A 22,671-nucleotide genomic window follows, 5' to 3' on the forward strand; every position below is an offset into this window, starting at 1 on the left:
CTGGGGCACGAGGACTCTCTATCTGTGGCACGAGGACTCTCCACCTGGGGCTCGTGGACTCTCTACCTGGGGCACGTGGACTCTCTACCTGGGGCACGAGGACTCTCTATCTGTGGCACGAGGACTCTCCACCTGGGGCTCGTGGACTCTCCACCTGGGGCACGAGCACTCTCTACCTGGGGCACACAGGCTCAGTAGTTGTGCATGGGCTTAGCTGCCCTGCTGCATGTGGGATCTTAGTTCCCCAACCAGAGATTGAACCCATGTCCCCTGCATCAAAAGGTGGATTCTTAACCACTGGACCCCCACTTCACCCTGATTTCCATTTGATAGTGAAGTGTAATCACCTGTAGTTGTGTGACCTCAGGAAGCCACTTGACCCCTCTGGGACTGTCTTTCCTCATGGGTAAAAAGAGAGGAATAGTCCCTATTCCTCACAGCTTTTGTGGAGGTTTAGATCTTCACGACCCAGATAATTATGATGGTGTGGTCACTCACCTAGAGCCAGACATCCTGGAATGTGAAGTCAAGTGGGCCTTAGGAAGCATTACTACGAACAAAGCTAGTGGAGGTGATGGAATTCCAGCTGAGCTATTTCAAATGCTAAAAGATGATGCTGTTAAAGTGCTGCACTCAATATGCCAGCAAATTTGGAAAACTTAGCAGTGGCCCCAGGACTGAAAAAGGTCAGTGTTCATTCCATCTCAAAAGAAGGCAATGCCAAAGAATGCTCAAACTACCGCACAATTGCACTCATCTCACATGCTAGAAAAGTAATGCTCAAAATTCTTCAAGCCAGGCTTCAACAGTACGTGAACCATGCAATTCCAGATGTTCAAGCTGGATTTAGAAAAGGCAGAGGAACCAGAGGTCAAATTGCCACCATCTGCTGAATCATTGAAAGAGCAAGAGAGTTCCAGAAAAACATCTACTTCTGTTTTATTGACTATGCCAAAGCCTTTGACTGTGTGGATCACAACAAACCATGGAAAATTCTTAAAAAGATGGGAATACCAGACCACCTTACCTGCCTCCTGAGAAATCTGTATGCAGGTCAAGAAGCAACAGCTAGAACTGGACATGGAACAACAGACTGGTTCCAAATTGGGAAAGGAGTACGTCAAGGCTGTATATTGTCACCCTGCTTATTTAACTTCTATGCAGAGTACATCATGCGAAATGCTGGGCTGGATGAAGCACAAGCTGGAATCAAGATTGCTGGGAGAAACATCAATAACCTCAGATATGCAGATGATACCACCCTTATGGCAGAAAGTGAAGAGGAACTAAAGAGCCTCTTGATGAAAGTGAAAGAGGAGAGTGAAAAAGCTGGCTTAACACTCAACATTCAGAAAACTAAGATCATGGCATCTGTTCCCATCACTTCATGAAAAATAGATGGAGAAACAATGGAAACAGTGAGAGACTTTGTTTTGGGGGGCTCCAAAATCACTGCAGATGGTGACTGCAGCCATGAAATGAAAAGATGCTTGCTCCGTGGAAGAAAAGCTATGATGAACCTAGACAGCATACTAAAAAGCAGAGACATATACTTTGCTGACAAAGGTCCATCTAGTCAAAGCTATGGTTTTTCCAGTGGTCATGTATGGATATGAGAGTTGGACTATAAAGACCGCTGAGCACTGAAGAATTGATGCTTTTGGACTGTGGCGTTGGAGAAGACTCTTGAGAGTCCTTTGGACTGCAAGGAGATCCAATCAGTCCATCCTAAAAGAAATCAGTCTTGAATATTCATTGGAAGGACTGATGCTGAAGCTGAAGCTCCAATACGATGGCCACCTGATGTGAAGAACTGACTCATTGGAAAAGACCCTGATGCTGGGAAAGATTGAAGGTGGGAGGAGAAGGGGACGACAGAGGCTGAGATGGCTGGATGGCATCACCGACTCAATGGACATGAGTTTGAGTAAGCTCCAGGAGTTGGTGATGGACAGGGAGGCCTGGCCTGCTGCAGTCCTTGGGTCGCAAATAGTCAGACATGACTGAGCGACTGCACTGAACTGAACGCAAGATGCCCCGACTGCAGCCCACCCTGATGCTGGTGTTGGTGTGAGGTGCCCGGGCCCACACTCCTCTAGCTTGATTTGAAAAGGTGCCTGACTGTTGGAACGTCACCAAGGCACGCAGCCGGTCACGGACCTGTGTCATTACCCTCTCCAGGCCTCACTTGACCTGCCTGTGAAGATGGAACACCTGCAGACCCGGCTGTCAGGCTGGCCCAGCCCTCAGACAAGCTTTGTGAAGCCTGCTCACTGTTTAAAGAAAAAAAGTGAAGTCGCTCAGTCATGTCCGACTCTTTGCGACCCCATGGACTGTAGCTCACCAGGCTCCTCCATCCATGGGATTTTCCAGGCAAGAGTACTGGAGTGGAGTAGGTTGCCATTTCCTTTTCCGGATGATCTTCCTGACCCAGGGATCGAACCTGGGTCTCCCGCATTGCTGGCAGATGCTTTACCATCTGAGCCACCAGGGATCCCCGATAGCTCAGCTGGTGAAGAATCCTCACACAATGCAGGAGACCCAGGTCTGATCCCTGGGTCAGGAAGATCCGCTGGAGAAGGGACAGGCTACCCACTATTCTTGGGCTTCTCTTGTAACTCAGCTGGTAAAGAATCTGCCTGCAATACGGGAGACCTGGGTTTGATCCCTGGGTTGGGAAGATGCCCTGGAGAAGGGAAAGGCTACCCACTCCAGTATTCTGGCCTGGAGAATTCCATGAACTATACAGTCCATGCGGTCACAAAGAGTCGGACACAACTGAGGGACTTTCACTTTCACTCACCGTTTCAAAAATTAAAATAAGCTGTCCAGGTTTAAAAATTGTGAATTGCATCTTAAAATTCGATTTTGACCTTCTTTTGAAAAAGGGGGCCCGGTTCCTCCACTGCGGGGGTGACCATAGCTCAGGGAGAGCTGCCTTTTTGAGACCCGGCCCGTGGTCAGGGGGCTTGTGACAGTCCCCATTGCTGCCCGTGACCACACCCTGCCTGTTCCTTTCACTCGTGTGACCTGGCTGCTCCCACAAAGGCCTTCGAGTCTGTGAGTCTAGGATGATACGCTCTTAAGTTCTCCGCCTTTGCCCCCTGTGATACTCTGTTTTGAAAGAGCTATGCGCCTGTGAGCTCTCATTTCTGAGATGCCGCGTCTCTGGAGCCCTTCTTAGAACTGCTTTAAATTCAAGCCAGTCAGGCTTACTTAATATTTAACACCTTTGTGAAGCCGGAGCCCTCGCAAGGGCGCTCGCCCCGCTAACAGCCCTCTCACCCTGTCTTCCCCTCTCACCCTGTCACGCGCCCTTTCCCCTCCTTCCGGTCTGGCTGCCTCTGGTCAGGTTGTGCTATTCACAATGTCTGATCCTCCAATGGCCCCCTTCTCCCTTTCCAAGTATCACCACCTCAGACCTGCCAGAAGAGACGAGAAGAAAAATCCCCTGCTTTCGGAAATGAGTGATGGCGCCTGAGAAACTCTCGTGGGTCAAGGGCATGAACTTGAATTCTTGGGTGTGGCAACCTTGAGATGGCCCCTCTGTGGGATTTTTCAGCTTCCTTTCTGCATTCTCTTCAATATTCTAGACAATTTGAGTTGTTCTTCCAGTGATTTCTGGATGATGAAGGTATTTCTAATATTAAATTGAAGATCACCAGCTTTGGACTGACTCCATTTCGCAAAATGGACCTTAGGGTCCTTGGTCCTTAGAGGGAGATGCTGGTTCAATGCGGACAGTCCTCTGCCTCGGGGATGTCTGTCCTCCGATGCCCAAGGCAGGAGTCGGAGCTCCCTGACTTCATCTCCTGTCCCCCTGCAGCTCCCCCTCCTCAGCACCGCCCCACCACTGTCCCCAGGCCATGATATGAATTTCTGACCCTGGAAAATGCACAAAAAGGAAACTGAGGCACAGACGAGGGCACGTTTGTGAGAGGACAGAGCCTCTTCCCACCTGTTGCTCTCTCCAGATGCCCACCCCTTTCCTCCTCCCTGCCTGGCTGGGAGGGACCTAGGGGCTGCTGCGGGCCTGGGGAGGGGGAGAGGAGACATTCTCCTTTTAAACATGGATCAGCAGCTCTCTCCGCAGCGCGCCTTCCTTAAAAAGAGAACTTGTCAAGGTTTACATCAATAATAGATAATGGTGCATCGCTGTGGCAGGCTCCAGCCAGAGGCTGTTCTGATATTTCCTGGAGAATTTGTCAGCAATCGCACAGTCAAGGAGGAGTGGGGGCGGGGGGGAGGGGAGGCAGCACCTTCATTAATTTCTCCTCATTTGCATTCTCACCGTTAAATAATGTATTGATCATTTTCTGTGCCTGCAGTCCTCTCCCGCCCCCGAGCCATGCTGGGGTCCTCCCCACTATGAGCGATGAGATGATCGCTGACCTTTGACAGCTAGGGGAGTGTGGGGGGCAGGGCGGGGTGTTTTGGGGACACCCCACAGCCCCTCTGAGCCTGCCCCCAGGATCCTCACAGACAGGAACTCCCGATGTCCTGGGTATCCTTATCTTCCATTCATTAAGTCCTCACAGGAGCTGGTCCTGGACCAAGTGGTTTACAAGGGCAATGCTGTGAAATCCCTGCCACAGCCCCGTGAGGATGGCACTGTTGTTAAGCCCATTGTACAGATGAGATAAGTGAGGCTCAGGCAGGTGACAGAGCCAGGAAGCGGTGGAGCTGGGTTTGAACTCTGCTCTGCCTGGTTCTAAAGTCAGGCCTCTGGATCTCTCAACCTGCAAACCTCACACCCACCTGGGAGGCTTCCCAAGGGCAGTGGGGAAGCCACCCTACCCTGGAGCTGAGTGAGAGAAAAGGGCAGATGTGTGGTGAGCTGGGAAAAGGCCGGTCGGTTCTGGGGTGGGGAGGAGGAAAGCAAGGTTAGGTGGTGGACAGTCTGAGTCACTCCAATGCAGAGCTGACAATGGCTTGCAGAAGTTCTTGGGAGACAGATTTGAGGTCCCTGGGACCCATGATAACAGAACGAGGCTGCTTTGGGAGGGTGTTTCAGAGAAGGACATCCACCTGCCAGGGGCGCCTGCTTCCAGTGCTTATATCTGAAAACAAAAGACCGCCACTGAGGGATCTCTACCCCAGCTGGGGATTTACTGATTAAATGAGGCGCTGTCTACACACCGGAGTATTATGCAGCCAGTAATAATAACTCCAGTGGTGTTTTTATAGAGATGTGCACAATTATCTTTGTGTGAACAACGCTGGGCCTGAGGCCGGGGTGGAGCTTGACCCCGTGTATGGAAAATCGTGTCCACCAGGGCGCACCCGGACACGTGTGTGGAAGGGCAAGAAGGTGCACTGCGGTCTCACCCTACCTGGCTCGGGGTGGTGGGACTCGGGCAATTTTTCTTTTCTTTGTGTTTTCCTATATTTCCTAATTGCTCCTGGACATGTATTGCTTGCATGATCATCAGGCAGGTAGATAGAGGGCTGTGAGAGTACCCAGAAGAGGGAAGACACGACCATAGGGACTTGGCCTTCAGCGTCCAGGGTGACATCTGACATTGTACCTCTGTACTCCCCTGAAGTCACCCTGAGCAACCCCTCCATGCATCCGTTTCCTCCACGCTCGGAATGTCCTTCATTCTCTACCGAGTCTGTATCAGGCATCCCGCTTACGTCGGCCCTGCAGAGGGACCTGGGATTGAAACAGACGGACCCTTCAGAGAGATTCAGTGACTTACTCAAGGTCACAGCTTTGAGGAAGGGGTAGAGCCCGGGCAGCAACCCAGGTCCCCACATTCTGAGCTGATTACTCCGCCCGCCTCTCTGTCCTTCCCCAGGTAACGGACCAGGTGTGCCGGGGGCCAGGCTGGGGGCTGATGACGTAACAATGGCTTCCCCAGGAAAGAGAGCTGAGCTTTGCTACATTCAGGAAGGGTTCCCCTTTCTGCCCAGAGTTTCACATCAGCACATTACCACTATTTTTCAGAGTTTCATTTCTGCCTTATCTCTTGTGGTCAGATGGGGCTGGGGGAGTTTATGGTCTCTAATCTGCTTCCTTTTTTTTTTTTTGGCTGCTCCTTGTGGCTTGAGGGATCTTAGTTCCCCGACCAGGGATCAAACCCACGCCCCCTACAGTGGAAGCACAGAGTCTTAACCACCAGACCACCAGGAAGTCCTGATCTTTTTTTTTTTTAATATATACATCACTTTGTTAATTTTCTTTCAATTTAAATGATAGACATTTGAAACCTTTGTCCTTCTAATATTCTGGTACTTACATGTTCTTCCTCAGCTTAATTGAGATGTAACTGACATAAAACATTGTGTAAGTTTAAGATGAACAATGTGTTGCTTCAATACACTTGCATATTACAGACTGATCATCACCATGGCGCTAGCTAACACCTCCATCACGTCTCATAATTACCATTTCTTTTTGTGGTGAGAATATTGAAGGTTTATTCTCTTAGCAACCTTCCAGGATATAACACAGTATTATTAGCTGTAGTCACCAAGAGAGCCTTATTTTCAAATTAGCTTAGGGCTACTTGGCCTGAGCGGAAAACACTCTCTGTGCTGAGAATGCCACCAGAGGCTCCTGGGGTGTGGAGTAGGGGTGGGCGGGGAATTACTCTGTGTCTGGAGACTCCCTCAACTCTCACAATCCCTGGGGAGCACCCAGCCTGGCTGGTCAGTTGCCCTGATGCACCCAGCTCAGTGCTTTATAAGCGAGACCTCACCTGGTCCCCCGACATCCCTATGAGGCCGGTGCTGATAATGTCTTATTTCACAAATCAATAAACTGAGGCCTGGAGAATAAGTGACACGCTCAAGCTCACATTGCAGAGCCAGAAATCAGAACTCAGCTCTGCTCAGCTCAGAGCCTGACTCTGGAATCCCTGTTTGTTGCTGTTCAGTCACTCAGATGTGTCTGACTCTTTGTGACCCCTGGACTGCAGCATGCCAGACTTCCCTGTCCTTCGCTATCTCCCAGAGTTTGCTCAAACTCATGTCCATCCAGTCGGTGATGCCATCCAACCATCTCATCCTCTGTCATCCCCTTCTCCTCCTGCCTTCAATCTTTCCCAGCATTAGGGTCTTTTCCAGTGAATCGGCTCCTCACATCAGGTGGCCAAAGTACTGGAGCTTCAGCTTCAGCATTGGTCCTTCCAGTGAATATTCAGGACTGATTTCCTTTAGGATTGACGGGTTTGATTTTCTTGCTGTCGAAGGGACCCCCCCAAGAGTCTTCTCCAGCACCACAGTTCAAAAGCATCAATTCTTCAGCGCCCAGCCTTCTTTATGGTCCAACTCTCACATCCGCACATGACTACCAGAAAAACCATAGTTTTGACTAGATGGACTTTTGTCAGCAAAGTGATATCTCTGATTTTTAATACACTGTCTAGATTTGTTACAGCTTTCCTTCCAAGCAGCAAGCATCTTTTAATTTCATGGCTGCAGTCACTTTACACAGTGATTTTGGAGCTCAAGAAAATAAAATCTGTCACTGTTTCCAGTTTTCCCCTTCTATTTGCCATGAAGTGATGGGACCGGATGCCACGATCCTAGTTTTTTGAATGTTGAGTTTTAAACCAGCTTTCAGAATCCCTGAGCTCTGTGCAGTATTATAGAGAAGAGTGCCGTCATGAGGATGGGGAAGTGGCAGAGGGTCTCTGGAAAAGGGCAAGCTCAGGTGGGGGGTGGCAGAGCCTGTCGGTTTGCCTGCCCGTGGGGACCCTGAGGCCCCGTGGGCTGACTGGTGCCCGTACCTTCCCAGGAATTCAGTTTGGTTCACGGAGAGAGCTAGTGACAACAGACTTAATAGAGATCAATACAAACAGGAGGTGGGAGTGGAGGTTATGGATATAAACATATATCTAGACTGTAGCTAAGCCAGAAGTATAAAGACACAGCAATTATTTCCTCATTTGTGTGTTCAGTAAACACCTGCTGAGCCCCCAGGGGCCGCAGCCGGGATGCTGGGCTCAGGGGGACACGCAGGTGAAAATGGTGCAGTACCAACTATGTCCACAAGGGGCGCCCCGAGAGCTGGCACTGCTGAGCCGCAGGGCCCGTGGTTACTTCCCTCACCCACTGGGACCACCTCTGCGAGGATGGTGGGGACCCGAGACCTGGGAGACAGTGGGGGAAGCTCCAAGTCATGGATGGGGCTCCAGCCACAGGTCTCCAGTCTCCTTCCTGCACGGCCTTGGCTCTCATGAGTGTGGGGCTGATCTGCCTTTCACTGGGTCCCCAGTGCCCAGCCAGCACAACCCGCTCAGGGCTGCCATGTTGAACAACCCGGGGGGGCCCATCAGCTCAGGTTCTGTGGGAATGGCGCCCCTTGGGCTTGTGCACCTCGGAAGCCCTGGTCTCTGCAGGAGGTCTCTACCAGGAGCTCAATAAATGCGCCACGGAGGGGGGTTGCTCAGGAGGCCACACTCAGACTCACCAACCACGCTCTTGGCTGATCCGTGAACCCGAACACAAACTCTTCTCACCTCGGGGAACATCCAGGCCCCCTCAGGCTCAGCTCAAGTGCCGGTGAGCACGCTACCCTCCTTCTCCTCCCCGTCCATACTTCTACCCCCCGTCCACGCCCACCTCTGTGATGACCATAAACCTTAGCAAGGGGTTTACTGTGTGCTGGGCACTGAGCCGCGGTCCCGAACAAGCCACCTACCTCATCTCATTCTTACAACATCACAGGGGGTTGTTGCTACCTCCCCATTTTACAGATGACAAAACTGAGGTGCGGAGAGGTGAAGCAACTTGCCCAAGGTCACACAGCCTGGAAATGGCAGAGGTGAAGTGATAATGCCAGCCTCTCTGACCGAGAGCCCCCACTTTCATTGTGCTAAGCTCCACGTGCTACGTGGGCCCTGTAGCAGGTACGTGGTGACTCGTGTGTCTGCTTTGAGCTCCTTGAGGAAAAGGAGGGGAGCCAGGATCCTCTCCCCAAACTCTGAATGCTCCCCCCACCCCACCCCCAGCCAGTGGGCATTTCGGATTCACTACAGGAGACAGTGCTGGTTCAAGATGTCCCAGGGCTCAGGTCTGCAGTGGCTGGGGGTCAGGAGGGGAAGGGGAAGAGAGACAGGGAGGGCAAAGGGGGGTCGCCACTCAGGGGCACCCCGGGCTAATGAGCGCAGAGGCAGAGAACCACCGGTGACAGGGCAGAGCAGGAAGAGAAGCAGAGATGAACCGTGTAGAAGCACCGAGTTAATGGAACTACTAAGTGCTTCATATTTCCTAGCTAATGAGGCCCCCTCTGCAGGAAGGAGGGGCCGGGACAAAAAGGCACTGTGGCTCGGTGGTGACTCCAGGAACTGGAGCTAATGAAGTCACCGGAGACTCGGAATTCCTTGGGCTCATCTGACTCAGCTCCGGGGCGATGCTATTTTCATTCACCAAAGGACTTGACCAAAGAGGGCAAGTCCCCTGTTAAAACGATACGCGTGGGGGGCAGGAATTTGGAGTGGGGACAGGAACACGGTGAGGGGTCTAACACGGACGGAGGACCCAGGATGGATCCAGGGACTGGGAGGGCGCTCCCAGGAAACACGTCTGAAAGGGTGGAAGGAAGCCAGAGTCTGCTGAGCGGGGGCCAGGGCTCGGGGGCGGGTGCACACACTCTCCTGGGAAGCGGCACAGCGCGCACACTGCAGACACACTCGGACACTCGACGAAACCCATGAATTGATATTTATCCAGCACCTCATGTGTGCAAAGGGCAGAGACCAGCAAGGCTGGGATCCCAGGGGAGCAGAGATCTGTCAGCCTCCCAGCTGGGAGCAACATCCTGCCCGCTCTCTGGACACACCGCGCGTTTCCTCCTCCCTCCCTGGTGCCCCCACCCCGGTCCTCCCTGCAGCTCCTCCTCCCTGGCCCCGGGTCTTTGCACCTGTTCCTCCTCATGCCTGGTGTGCTCCCTGCTGTCGACCCCCTCACAGGTCTCTGCTCGGATGTCCCCTCCTCCAGGGACTGCCCCTGCCTCCCTAGGTGAGGACAGGGCCTTGGGTGTTATCTTGGTCTGCTGGCATTGCTATAACAAACTGAGTGGCTTAACAACAGAAACGTGTTCTCTCACAGTTCTGGGGCCAGGGTCCAAAGTCAAGGTATGGACAGGGCTGGTTCCCCCTGGGGGCTCTGACTTCATCTGTTCCACCCGTCTCTGTCAGCTTCCAGGGGCTTCTGGTAATCACTGGCGGTCCTTGGGTTTTGAGACTTCCCTGGTGGCTCAGATGGTAAAGTGTCTGCCTACAATGCAGGAGAGCCGGGTTCAATCCCTGGGTCAGGAAGATCCCCTGGAGAAGGAAGTGGCAACCCACTCCAGTACTCTTGCCTGGAAAATCCTATGGAAGGAGGAGCCTGGTAAGCTATAATCCATGGGGTTGCAAAGAGTTGGTCGCGATTGAGAGACTTCACTTTTCACTTTTCTTTCACTGCAATCTCTGCTTCCATCCTCACGTCACCCTTTCCTCTGTGTGACTGAGTCTTCTTTTTAGTCTCCTGTAGGGACACGATCATTGGATTTAGGATCCGCCAATCCAGGGTGATCTCAGTTCAAGATCTTTACCCTAATTATATCTGCAAAGACCCTTATTCCAAATAAGGAAATGCATTCTGAGGTTCCAGGTGGACATGAATTTTGGGGCGATCCCACTGAACCCACAGTCTGGCTGTACAAATCCACCACAATTGGAAATAATCCATTATTGGTATAATTACCTATTGGATGCTTATCTTTCCAGTTGGACTTTCGGGTTTATGAGAACAAGGACCCAAGTGCCTCCGCAGTGCCCAGCCAGGCACGCTGCGACTGTTTGCAGAATGAATGATGAGGCTGGCAGGCTCTTGGAAGGGAGGTGAGAAAGGGCACACCCAGGGCCACCCCTGCCTGGAGCTGTATCTTTTAATCCCAGAGTGAAGAAGAGCGTCCTCCAGACAGTAAGAGAGGAAGGGCTTCTATAGACCAGCTGACTGTTGGCAAGCGCTCAGGACAGGAGGGGAGGACATGGGTGGGGGACCCCGAGACACTCTCTGATGGGGGGGTGCCAAGGAGAGGGTACCAGGGCCCAGAGTCAGTCCCACACGCTTAGTCATCAGAGATCTGCACTGAGTGTCTTTAAAGAACTTCAGTTTTCCTTTAAGTCTTTCCATTTTGCTTCCCTGTCGTCCAGGCTAACAGTAAGTGAGGGGACACGGAGGATTAAAGAGGGCCAAGAGGAACCTGTAAGGGGGCTGTGAGCTGAAATGAGGATGCGGGGGTGCAGAGGCCAAGGAACATGGAAAGTCTGGACACATCACCAAACGTCTTGCTCCCTGCGTGAGGCAGCATGTCGGTGTGGCTAAGAGAGCAGGCTCTGGACTCAGGCTGGCCTGGGTTTGAAACCCAGATCAGTACTTGCTAACTGGGGGAATGTGGGTGAACTCCTTGTCCTCTTGGAGCCTTGTCCTCCCATCTGTAATGTCTGTTTCCAAAATGCATAGACAGGACTTCCCTGGTGGTCCAGTGGTTAAGACTCTGCACTCCCGATGCAGGGGGCATGCGTTCAATCCCTGGTCAGGAAACTGGATCTCACATGCCGCAATGAAGATCAAAGGTCCCACGTGCTGCAATTAAGACCTGGCACAGCCAAACAAATAAATATTAAAAAAAAAAACAAAGACAAAGCAGCGTCAGGATGTACTGAGAGCACGGCACTGTGCCTGGCACACAGTAGGAGCTCGTAATATATGTCACGGTCAGAGGACGTGGGGGGGAACTCAGGGAATTGCAAACAGGTTCAAAATCTCTGGGCTGAATTCCTCAAGGCTTTCCAATTCACTCTTGAATCCAGGCCTTGTCTGGACAGGCACCACTGTAACCATCCCAGCAACCAGCCAGCCTCCAGCTGCCAAGCACCTCCATCAATCCTGACTGGCTGAACAGAAGCTGAATGAATGAATGAATGACGGCATGCTGGTAACCCTTCTGTTCTCCGCATGCAGAGGTTATTCCCCACTTGCCTGGCCTTTCCTGCTTTCTGGTGTCCTTGACCAGCCTCCAGACTGCACTGGGACCACGGGTATTTACAGAATCCTTGCCAGTGTTGATCGCTGAGATGGACAGCACCTCCAGCCCTGCCACCTTGCTCGCCCCTCCCCAGCACTGTTGACTCCAGTGAATTTGATGATTAATTCCCCTCTAGAAATGTTCTGATGAAGCTGCACGCTTGCGCCAGACAGCCTCCCACATCAAGGATTGTTTCACACAGCTGCTTCCTCTGAGACTTGTGTCCATTAGCTTCTGCAAGGGTCATGCAGTTCGGCTGGTTCCAAGGGGCCACCTCTGAGCAGACAGTCCCTCTGGAGGGAAGCTGTCTCCAGCCTGCCCACAGTGGGGAAGGTCGCCACTGGCCAAACCCAGTGACCTGGAATCTGTAGGAGGAAGCAGATACCTGGCGGGGTGGGGTGTTTTCAAAGGAGAAGAGATTAAGATGAATCACGTGGTATTTCTGATGTTCAGCCATTTGTCTACCCAGGAAAATGGTGATTCAACCTAATGGGACCTTCTGAGATGCTCCTATAGAGAGGGAGGTGGGGAAGAGGAGAAAGGAGTCAGAAACAGGTCCAGTCCTGCTCTGCTCCCTGTCACCTGTGCAGTTTGGGGAGCGTGGCCTCATCTCTGTGAGTGAGTGCATGAGTGATCACAGCCCTGCTTCACAGGGAGGGCGTTCAGGGTGCCTGCATCACTGCCTGCCCAGGTGGCCGCTACAAAGCTCAACAGCACACTGGACTGCAGCTGTCTTAGCACTAATCAGTGAGCTGTGGGGGCAGGGGGAGGGTTTGGGGTTCTCCAGCTCACTTTCCTGGCATTCACTTCTTTAGAGTTGCTTCTCTAGCGAAGGCACCCAGGGGGCTCCAGAGACTTTGGGGAAAATGCACAGTAGCTGATACGAGAGAAGTGGGTCCTCTGGGGCCCACTTCCACTGGCAGGTAAGCCAAGGCCTCATGTCAGGATGCTGCCTGACATGGACAGGATGCTGGGCAAATGCTTGCGGAATGAATGAGGCAGATGTTCTGGTTGACCTCTTGAGAGACTGAGAACTAGGCTTTGTGAGCATGAGACACACACACACACACACACACACACACACATGCCAGGATGGAGGTCTGAGAGTGGGCAGAGTAGGAGAGCTGTAACCAGCAATCTGGGGTGGGGCAGGGAAATCACTGGCACTTTGACCCCAGTGTCCCCGCAGGGCTGCCCTGGGCGCTCTCCATGGTGCTGAACCACTGTCTCGGCCAGCGGGCCCAGCTGCCTCACCTCTGTCTGGGCTCAGCTGAAGCCTCTCCACCTTCTTTTAGAAATTCCGAGCCAGGGGAGACAAGTGGCAGGGTGGGAAAGGGAGGGTAGAGAGTGAGAGGTGACTCCAGACAAAGGCTGCTGGTCAGATACCACAAATGCCAGACTGCTGGAGGGGCGACTTTTGTTTCCCCATCACCGTAGTCCCTAAGCAGTAACTCCCCACTGTGTGAAACCTGGGCACCCCTCCCCCACTGACTGCATTTCGATGCCACCTTTATGGTGAAAAGCAAATCCATCCCATGTCTCCAGACCTAGGATCTGTGCTCACACCCCTTCCTCTTGGCCACCAGCTCTTTGAGGGCCAAAGCATTCACTCTGTTCCTTTTTGCCCAAGCCTTTTGCTCACCTTCCCCTTGTCTAATCTGCCCATCCTTTGCATCTTTCCAGGTCCATCCTCAGTGTCTCCTCCTCCAGGAAGCCTCTCTTGACCACTTCAGCCTACTTTGCCCTCTTGCGCTTCTGACCTCCTGCTGAAGTTAAAGAGCCAGGTTTAGCAAGCAATGCTTCTCAAGCTGTTCCCCGTGAGCTTTCTCTCTCTCACCACCTAGCCGAGGGCTCTCAGAGACTCAGATTCTTGTCCAGAATCGCCGAGCCTGGACTGTGTGTGAACGTCATCGTCACTGCCGTCAGTAGCAGAAGCCCATCAACCGCCGGGAATGAGCGCTAACACTGCTACAGCCGCTCTGGCTCTTCTCTCACCTCATCTCACTGAAAACTCCCAATAACTCCTTGAAGCAGGTCCAGTTATTATCACCATTATAACGGAAGGCTCAGAGGGATTGAGTAACTTGCCTGAAGCCATACATGCACCAGAGCCAGGGTTCAAGAGAAGGTCTGTCTGACCTCAGAGTCCAGCTCTTAACTGCCAGTCCATCAGACTCACAGCAATAACCCGTAACTGAAACACACACTGAAACCAGCTCTGTTCGGCTCTTTACTTGCGGCAAAACGCTAACCCCCAGAGAAGCAGTGCTGGAAGGAACAGACACAGTAAGGTTTTTCTACCTGGATGGAGCAGAGCACTGCAACCTTGCCCAGCCGCTAAGAGTTGCACTAATTTCTACAAACATTTATTGAGCACCGACTGCATGCCATGCCTTAGGCATTAGGATGGATGAGCACTGAGTTACATGGTCATAAATACAGTGCATGCTGACCCTGCCGGCCCGTGACACAAGCTTTCAGAGAATCAGAAGAAGAGTCAGCGGCCAGGCCTCACCTTTCTCCTGAAGGCCCAACCAATAGGTGGCACCAGCTTCTCTGGTTTCAGAAAGACCTTGGCACATTCTGAAAATTGCCTAGACTCCCGGAGAGATAGAGGGACATTTGGGACCGGGATTCTGGAGTTTTCAGGAGATGGCGAACCATAGATACTACTTGTCTTGATGGCTGCTCTGCTTTGTCAGGCTCTTGGATAACATCAAGCCACCCAGGGAAGCCACGCCGGGCCACCAGGATGGCGTTCTGCCTGTGCGTGTGGTGCTTGTGTGAGGGGTGCACGCATACACCTGTGCACTTCTGCATTTCTTTTCAATTAGAGACATATCAGTGCTGACAAGAAACAGGAGCAGGAACATGATGAAATCATAAGGTTATTGGAGCATGGGTGCACGACAGGGGAAATAAGATAAGTGAAAATCAATTCTCCCCTGTGCGTGTTTATGTGTGTGTGTGTGTAGAACTCCAGCCAATGAGAAAACGCTGCTTCTTCTGCTCTCAGAGCTGGTGCTGAGCAGAGCTAGGGCTCTCTGGGGAGCTCCTGGAGTTGCAGGGTTGGGGTGAACAGGGGCCCATGGGATGCTGGTGCAGGGGCCCGGTCACACTTCTCTCGCTCCACGCCCCCCACCCATCAAGCCCTTCTGGTCAGTTCTGTCCTGCTCAAAGCCTCCCCTGCCCCCACACCCTCCTCCCTGCTTCTCTCCCAAAGGGGCTGTCATCATGTCTAAAAGCCCAGAGCTTTAAAAAGAGCCTTTCTCTCCTCATGCTTTGATTCTGCCCCCGTTTCCCCCGGGTCTGCTGGAGAACAAAGTGCATGCGTGAGTGGGAACGTGTCCCTCGTGTTGGCCTTCATTTCAGGCTCCATCGACCAGGGGGGAGTTCTGATCGCTGGCTCAGTGGCTTCCTCCTCTCCCCGCTGTAGCAGAGTCAATGCCCCCATGTGCTCCCTGAGTGAGAGAAGGGCTTCTAGTTGCTACCACTCAAAAGGAGAACTCAACAAATATTAGTGCCTACTGTATGCCAGACACCATTACAGCTCATGGGATCAAGAGGATGTCAAATCTTTAGACAGCAGCTTTGGCTCTCATGGAGTGGCTTTGCCATCAACCAGCTGTCAGACCTTGAGCAAACAACCTCCCTTTTTCCATCTTCAAAATGGAGAGAACAAGAGTGTATCATGGGCTTCCCTGGATTGGTGCAGGGGATACGAGTCTGCCTGCTAATGCAGGGGACACAAGTTCAATCCCTGGTCTGGAAAGATTCCACATGCCACGGGACAACTAAGCTTGCACACCACAACTGAGCCCACGAGCCCAGGGCCTGTGGCGCACAGCAAGAGAGTCCACTGCAATGAGAAGCCTGGGCATCGCAATGAAGAACAGGCTTGGCTCACCTCAACTAGAGAAAGCCTGTTCACTGCAGTGCAGACCCAGCACAGCCAATAAATAAATAAGTAAAAGAGTGTACCATGTACCCATTACCACAATAATGCTGCATAACAAACAACCCCCAAATCACACTGGCATGCAACAATTAGCATTTATTTCTGTGGGTGGAAGCAATGTATGCCCCTTCCAGGCCTGGCCCCCAAAGCCTCCTGCATGGTCTCATCGATTTCTCTTTCCCTGCCTCTTCCTCAGACACAGAGGGTCCAGTGAAGGACTTCAAGACTTTAAGGCAAGGGTGGGAAAGCTATGGCCCTCCACTTGTTTTTTTTAAATAAAGCTTTATTGGAACATGGTTATGCACATTCCTTTCTGTGTTGTCAGTGTCTACTTTCACACCACAATGGCAATGTTGAGTAGCTGCCACTGTACAGCCTGCAAAGCCTAAAATATATTTACTATCTGGCCCTTTACAGAAAAAGCCTGCTGGCTCCTGCTCTCAGGGATGGTGGAGCCACTCCTTGGAAGGAGCCTGGGCCGCTGGGTGACTGCACGGAGCACAGTCTCCCAGTCTCCCCTTCTGCTGTTAGCCTCAGGGGACTGTGTCACAAATGAGAAAGAAACCGTCACTGTGACGCGGCACTGAGACTGGGAGCTGTTTGCTACAGTGGCCAGTCGGCCCTGCATACACACTGGCCCAGGAGCTGTGATTCTGGCAGCAGCAGAAACATGGCTGCCAGTCTGTCCACTCACTCTGTGCCCCGCACACCCGACGAAGCTGGCTTGTTTCCAGGCTGGTGCTCCTGCAGGACCACAGTCCCTCAGACGTGGTGACCTTGATCTGGGGGAGGTTACTTTTACAGAGTGGTGGGCACCCTTCTCTCTTCATGGGAGATAAAACAATGATACTAAAAAGACTTGAAAATGGGCAGAGGGAAGCCCCCGGGCAGCCCACACTGGTGCCAGCCCATTGGTCTTGGAGAGGCAGGACAACCATCTCAGGGAACATGACCTTGAGGGCTTGCCAATTACCGGCTGTGTGATGCTGGATACATGACTTAACTCTCCTCCCCCGAGCTTCAGTCTTCTTATCTGTACAACGTGATCAACAGCCTGTCTACGCTAGAGTTGCTGCTAACCTGGGATCTTCAGCAGCGGGGCACCCCTTCCTGCAGGGGCATTACGTTACAGGGTCACTTCTCGGTCACTCTTATTCGCAACGCTCTTACTCCTGGAGCCATACCCTCTTCTGAGGAAACCCTGCCCCCAGTCCTGACTTCCCAGACACTCTGGGCACCGCTGCCTGTCCCAGGGAGTCCGTGTTCATCGGACGGGGCCAAGCTACCCCTTTCTCTCCTGGGATTCTGACCTAAGAGGAACTGGGGTCAGCGGAGAGGGCATGATGAAATGCTGCCAGGGGCCGTGTCGGGCCACATACCAGAGGAGCCAACAGAGGAATCCAACGAGAGAGAAGCGTGCACACCCACGAAGGGGAAAGTCCACGTCTCTAGGAGACAGTCTGCTCTGTAGAACCCTCGGATGTTCTGTATCTGCACGGGACGGCTGGGCAGGCGGCAGCTAACAGGCTCAGTCTTAATTACAACCTGGCTCCTGACCACCTGAAGTGTAGCCGGCGAGGCTGAGGACATGGACAGTGAACCTCAGTTAACTGAGATAAATGTAAACTTGGCTTACGGTGATTCTGCTAAATTCCTTTTAATTCAGGTGTGGCCAGTGGCTGTCATCTCAGACAGTGAAATCCTAGCACCTCCTTGCCATCCTCCAGCCCCTGCCCCCTGATTAAGCTTCACTGGGTGGGGTGTCTCAGCGTGGGGGCAGGGCCCCCCAAGGCTATGGTGTGTGTGTGTGTGTGTGTGTTTGTGTGTGTGTGCGTGCGCGCGCGCATGTGTGCAGAGGTGGGGACATGACAGTCTGGAAAGCAGATGGCTGTAGATCACACCAGGAGGTCTGATGGAGAACCAAATGAGGCCCACCTGTTCCCTTCCCTGGGTGTGGCCTTGAACGTCGGTTTTTACAGCATTTCCCTGCATAGATCGCATCACAGCAGAACCTCCGAAGTGAGCTGCTCTGGGAATGTGTCTCCCAGGCCATGAATCCCTAACCAGCACCACTGACCCTGTGCCCTCTCTGTGTAGCCCTTGGTCTTGCTCCTCCCTCTGACAGCTCTGGGGGCAGCGAAGGGAAGAGGCGGGAGCAGGGTCTCAGATTTTCTGGGCACAGTGCTCAGTGCCTGTGCTGCCCTGGGTTTGCTGGGCAAGCTAGTTAACCTCTCTGAGTCTCAACTGACTCTGTCGAGACGGGGAGGGGAGGCACAGGGAAGGCCTTACAGGGGGCCAGGGGCTGGTTGCTGGGTCACACTACACGTTGCCTGCTGAGCCCAGAGACAGCCAACAACTTGCTTCTAATCACACAGCCCGTAGGAACAAAGCCTGAGTCCCAACTGCCATAGGTTGGAGCCTTACAATGTGATCTCAGTCCCAGGCTAACCTGTAAAAGGGGGAAAGCTGCAGCAGGTGGTGCGGGCTGAGGAGCTGCAGAGAATGGGGAAGCATGGCAGAGAGCCATGGCCCTAACAAGGACCTTGGAGCTGGAGCTGGGGGGCTCCCGGGAAGAGAATTTGGAGGCCAAGGGGGCTGTGTCCCCACCCTCCTACCTTGGCTGAAATGTCGGCAGATTTCCATGATCCTGACTGAACCTTGGTTTTCTCGTCTGCAAAATGGGATAACCTTAGCAACAAGGCTTCATGATGTGAGAATTTGTGAGAATTCAGGATGCTGTCATATTTAAAGCTGGTGCATAGTAGGTACACAATCCAGCGGGTGCTAAGAAAGAACTGGGAAACAGTCTCTTGGTACCTCTCTATGCTCCTAAAGCAAGGCTGGGATAGACCGCACCGGGGGAGCCCTGGGTAGGAGGGGACTGGTGCTGACCTTGGATGACCTTCCAACTCTGAAAGGCCGGAGGATATGGGAAGCTCCCGATCCTCCAGTCAAAAGTTTAAACACTCACCGCCCCTACCGGCCCCCACCCGCTGAAGGAGCGCAGGGAGGAGGAGGAAGTCTCTTGGCTCCTCTCCACCCAGACTTGCCCTGGGGTTCCCGAGAACCTTGAATTCATTAGTGGCTGCAGCTCTGAGCCTTGATTAAAAAGATGCCGTCTTTTTTCCCCCTCTTTCCTCCTCAGTTCTCTCCTGAGCAGTGATTTCAATGTGCAGCCGGCTCTCTGGGGTGGAGAGGAGGGCGGGGCTGGGATCGAGCCCCCCACCCCAAGCCTCCTCTCCCCCGCCAGCCCCCAGTCCCAGCTGCAGGCGGATCGGCCGCACCTGCGGGGCACACTGATTGCCTGATTAAGGGGGAGATTGATTGGTCCCTGCTGTCATTAGCATATCGTTAGCAGTGACCTCTCTGCTTGGCCTGCGGCTGGTGGCTCTGACCTGAACGGATCAGTGAGCCTGATGGGAAACGGAGCTTGATGAGAGGAGGGGCAAGGCGAGGGGGGCAGAGCTGAGGCTTCCCAGGGCCCGGGGTGAGTGGAGGGGGAGGCCCCTCACCTGGCCCGGCCCAGGACCTTCCACTGTGACCAGTGGACCTCAGATTTCCTCGCTTCTGTAATATGAATCTTTAAAAAATTTTTGATTTATTTTTGGCCGCGCTGCACAGCATGTGGGATCTTAGTATCTCCATCAGGGATTGAACTCGAGCCCCCTTGCATTGGAAGCGGGGAATCTTAACCACTGGACCGCCAGGGAAGCCTCTTTCCTGGCTTCTTAGTGGGGAAATTGAATGCAGCTCTTCCTAAGAAAGCTTCGTCTGAATCAGCAAAGAGCGGAGCCCCTCCTCCCAGACTTCCCGCCACCCCCCACCTCCCCAGACCCTCTGCCCATCTGGACTGAAGGTCCCTCCAGTGGAGCTCTCCTTCCTCTTGAAAAAGTCCTTTCGCGCCTGTTGTCCTGCAGAGAGAAGCCAGCTGCTGGGGCGGGGGTGGTGCAGAGAAGCCTGGTGTCTCTGGTCGGAAGGTCCCTGGGGCACCCACAGACCTTGATATGCACCCACACAGCACTTGGGATCTTTGTTTAATGGGTGTCTCCACGTAGGGTGCCGAGGGCGGGGTCCCTGGTTTACCCACAACTGTGGTCCAGCACAAATACCGAGGTGGGGGGAGCATACCGTGCCCCCCACCCCCACCCCCACCAACCACCAGAAGAGAAGGGTGTGAAGCCGTCGATATTTGCAAAACAGAAACAAAGACACAGACGCAGAGAACAAACATGGACACCAAGGGGGGAAATGGGAATAGGACGAATTGGGAGATTACGATTGACACATATACACCATTGACACCACATATAAAACACATAACTAACGAGAACCTGCTGTGGAGCACAGGGACCCTACTCAGTGAGCTGTGGTGACCTAAATGGGAAAGAAGTCCAGAAAAGCGGGGATATGCGTACACACGTAGCCGATTCCCTTTATTGTACAGCGGAAACTAACACAACATTGCAAAGCAGCTATAAAGCGAAAGCTGCTCAGTTGCGTCCAACTCTTTGCAACCCCATGGGATTCTCCAGGCCAGAACACTGGAGTGGGTAGCTGTTCCCTTCTCCATGGGATCTTCCCAACTCAGGGATCGAACCCAGGTCTCCCACGTTGCAGGTGGATTCTTTACCAGCTGAGCTTCCAGGGAAAAAAGCAGCTATACTCCAATAAAAATGTATATATTAAAAAAAAAAAAAGGATACAGAAAACAAGCTCCATACAGTGTAAAATGAAGCCACTGTTCTATCTGCTCAGTGGCTGTGGAATTTGAAACTTTTTCACGGGGCAAAAATTGTAAACACCGTGGGCTCAGGGAGAGGTTGGGGGTGGGGGTGACCCCAGCGCCCCAAGCCCGCCTGATGGAATTGCCCAGCCTCGGTGGGTCCCTCCCCCTGCTGGTCCTCAGAACTGCACCCTGGGCGGGGCCTGGAGAGGAAGCGCACGGTGCGGTCTCAGCACAAACTCTGGGCTCAAGTGTGAACCCCAGATGCCTCACTTAGAGACCCTGCCACCATGGCCTTCCCCATGCGTGACACAGGGTGGTGATGTCACTACCCTGAAAGGATCTCTGAGGCACTCAAGGGAGGTCACTGACTGCGGTGTGGAGTGAGCGCTCACAAATGACAAGCCGTAGAAGGGGACTGCCTGTGTTTTCCCCTGGCGATGTGCATACAATGCCATGTGACGTGCTTTGCTTATTGACCTCCTGCAAGCACACACTTCAGAAGCAAATATAAAGGATGGTATGAGCCCTGTAACCACGCGCAACGTGTCTCATCCGTCCTGGGGCTGGATGATGCCGCCAGTGCCCGGGGCCCTGCAGGCGCGCAGCTGGTGGGCAGGGTGAGGCGCCTGGGACTCAGGGGCTCTGGGGCTCCGTCCCTGGGGCCTGGCTCAGCCCTGTGGCTTGGGACACCTCTTCCAGGGCTCTCAGAGGCGACAGTGGGGGAATTCCCCAGTGGTCCAGGGCTTAGGACTCTGCATTTTCTCTGCAGAGGGCCCAGGTTCAATCCCTGGTCAGGGAACTAAGATCCCAAAAACCATGCAGGGGGGTGGTTGCAGGGGAAGCAAAAAAAGAAAATGAGGGCTTCCCTGGCGGCTCAGTGGTGAAGAGTCTGCCTGCCAATGCCGGAGACATAGGTTCGATCCCCCATCTGGGAAGATCCCACATGCCACAGAGCAACTAAGCCCGTGCACCACAACTACTGAGCCGGTGCTCTAGAGCCTGGGAGCCGTAACTACTGAGCCCAGGCACCGCAACTACTGAAGCCCGTGGGCCCTGAAGCCCGTGCTCTGCAACAAGAGAAGCCTCCACAATGAGAAGCCCGCATCACAGCTGGAGAATAGCCCCTGCTTGCTGCAACTAGAGAAAAAGCCCACGCAACAATGAAGACCCAGCACAGCCAAAAATAAATAAAACAGCACACACTTATTAAAAAGAAAAAAAGGGAAAGGAGACAATGATGACAATGAAGTCAGGCCCAGACACTCCTCCAGCTACAAAGACCTTGTCTCCAAACAAGGTCATATTCCCAGGTATGTGGGGTTAGGACCTCACTATATCAACTGTGGGGGGGCATGTTTCAACCTAGAACAGGTCACTTTGAGTGCAGAGTGAGGGGACAGTGAGGGGTGGCTGTGGAACGCCCCCAGCCTGCTCCAGCCCGCCGGGAAGCAGACAGAAGCCCCTGGGACTCAGGAAGCAGCAGCTCGTGGGGGCGAGATCGGGCTTGGCTGTTGGCCGCTGGCCCCCCGGCTGCGGTGCTAGGAGCTGGGAGCCTCCAGCGGGGGCCTGGCAGAGCTGGGTGGTGCCAGCCAGGGGGGCGGCCCCAGCTGGCTGGGCCGGAGAAGGCTTCCTGTGAAGCTGCAGGCTTTGCAACCTTGACTAATAAGGTTTTCTTCTCTTTCTAAGTTGAATGAGTCAGTAGCTTCATATAGGACCCCATCTGTCCACCCCATCGCTGCCAGTCGGATTCTAGGCCCTCGGCCAATTCAAAAACCAAACCAGCTTAGGAGGAATCTGTTCGACAACTCGTTTTGCGAGTGTTCTGTTTTCCCTGGTGGAAGGGAGGCCTCTTGACTGCCCTTCTGGGTCCTGCCTCCGGAATGAATCTAGAATCCCGCAGCCAAGCAGCCGGGGTGGCGTGTGAATTAGCACCAGGAGGTGGAGAGCGATCAGCAGACGTGT

This window comes from Bubalus kerabau, chromosome 11 (genome assembly GCF_029407905.1).
Source record: "Bubalus kerabau isolate K-KA32 ecotype Philippines breed swamp buffalo chromosome 11, PCC_UOA_SB_1v2, whole genome shotgun sequence".
Taxonomy (NCBI): Eukaryota; Metazoa; Chordata; class Mammalia; order Artiodactyla; family Bovidae; genus Bubalus; species Bubalus kerabau.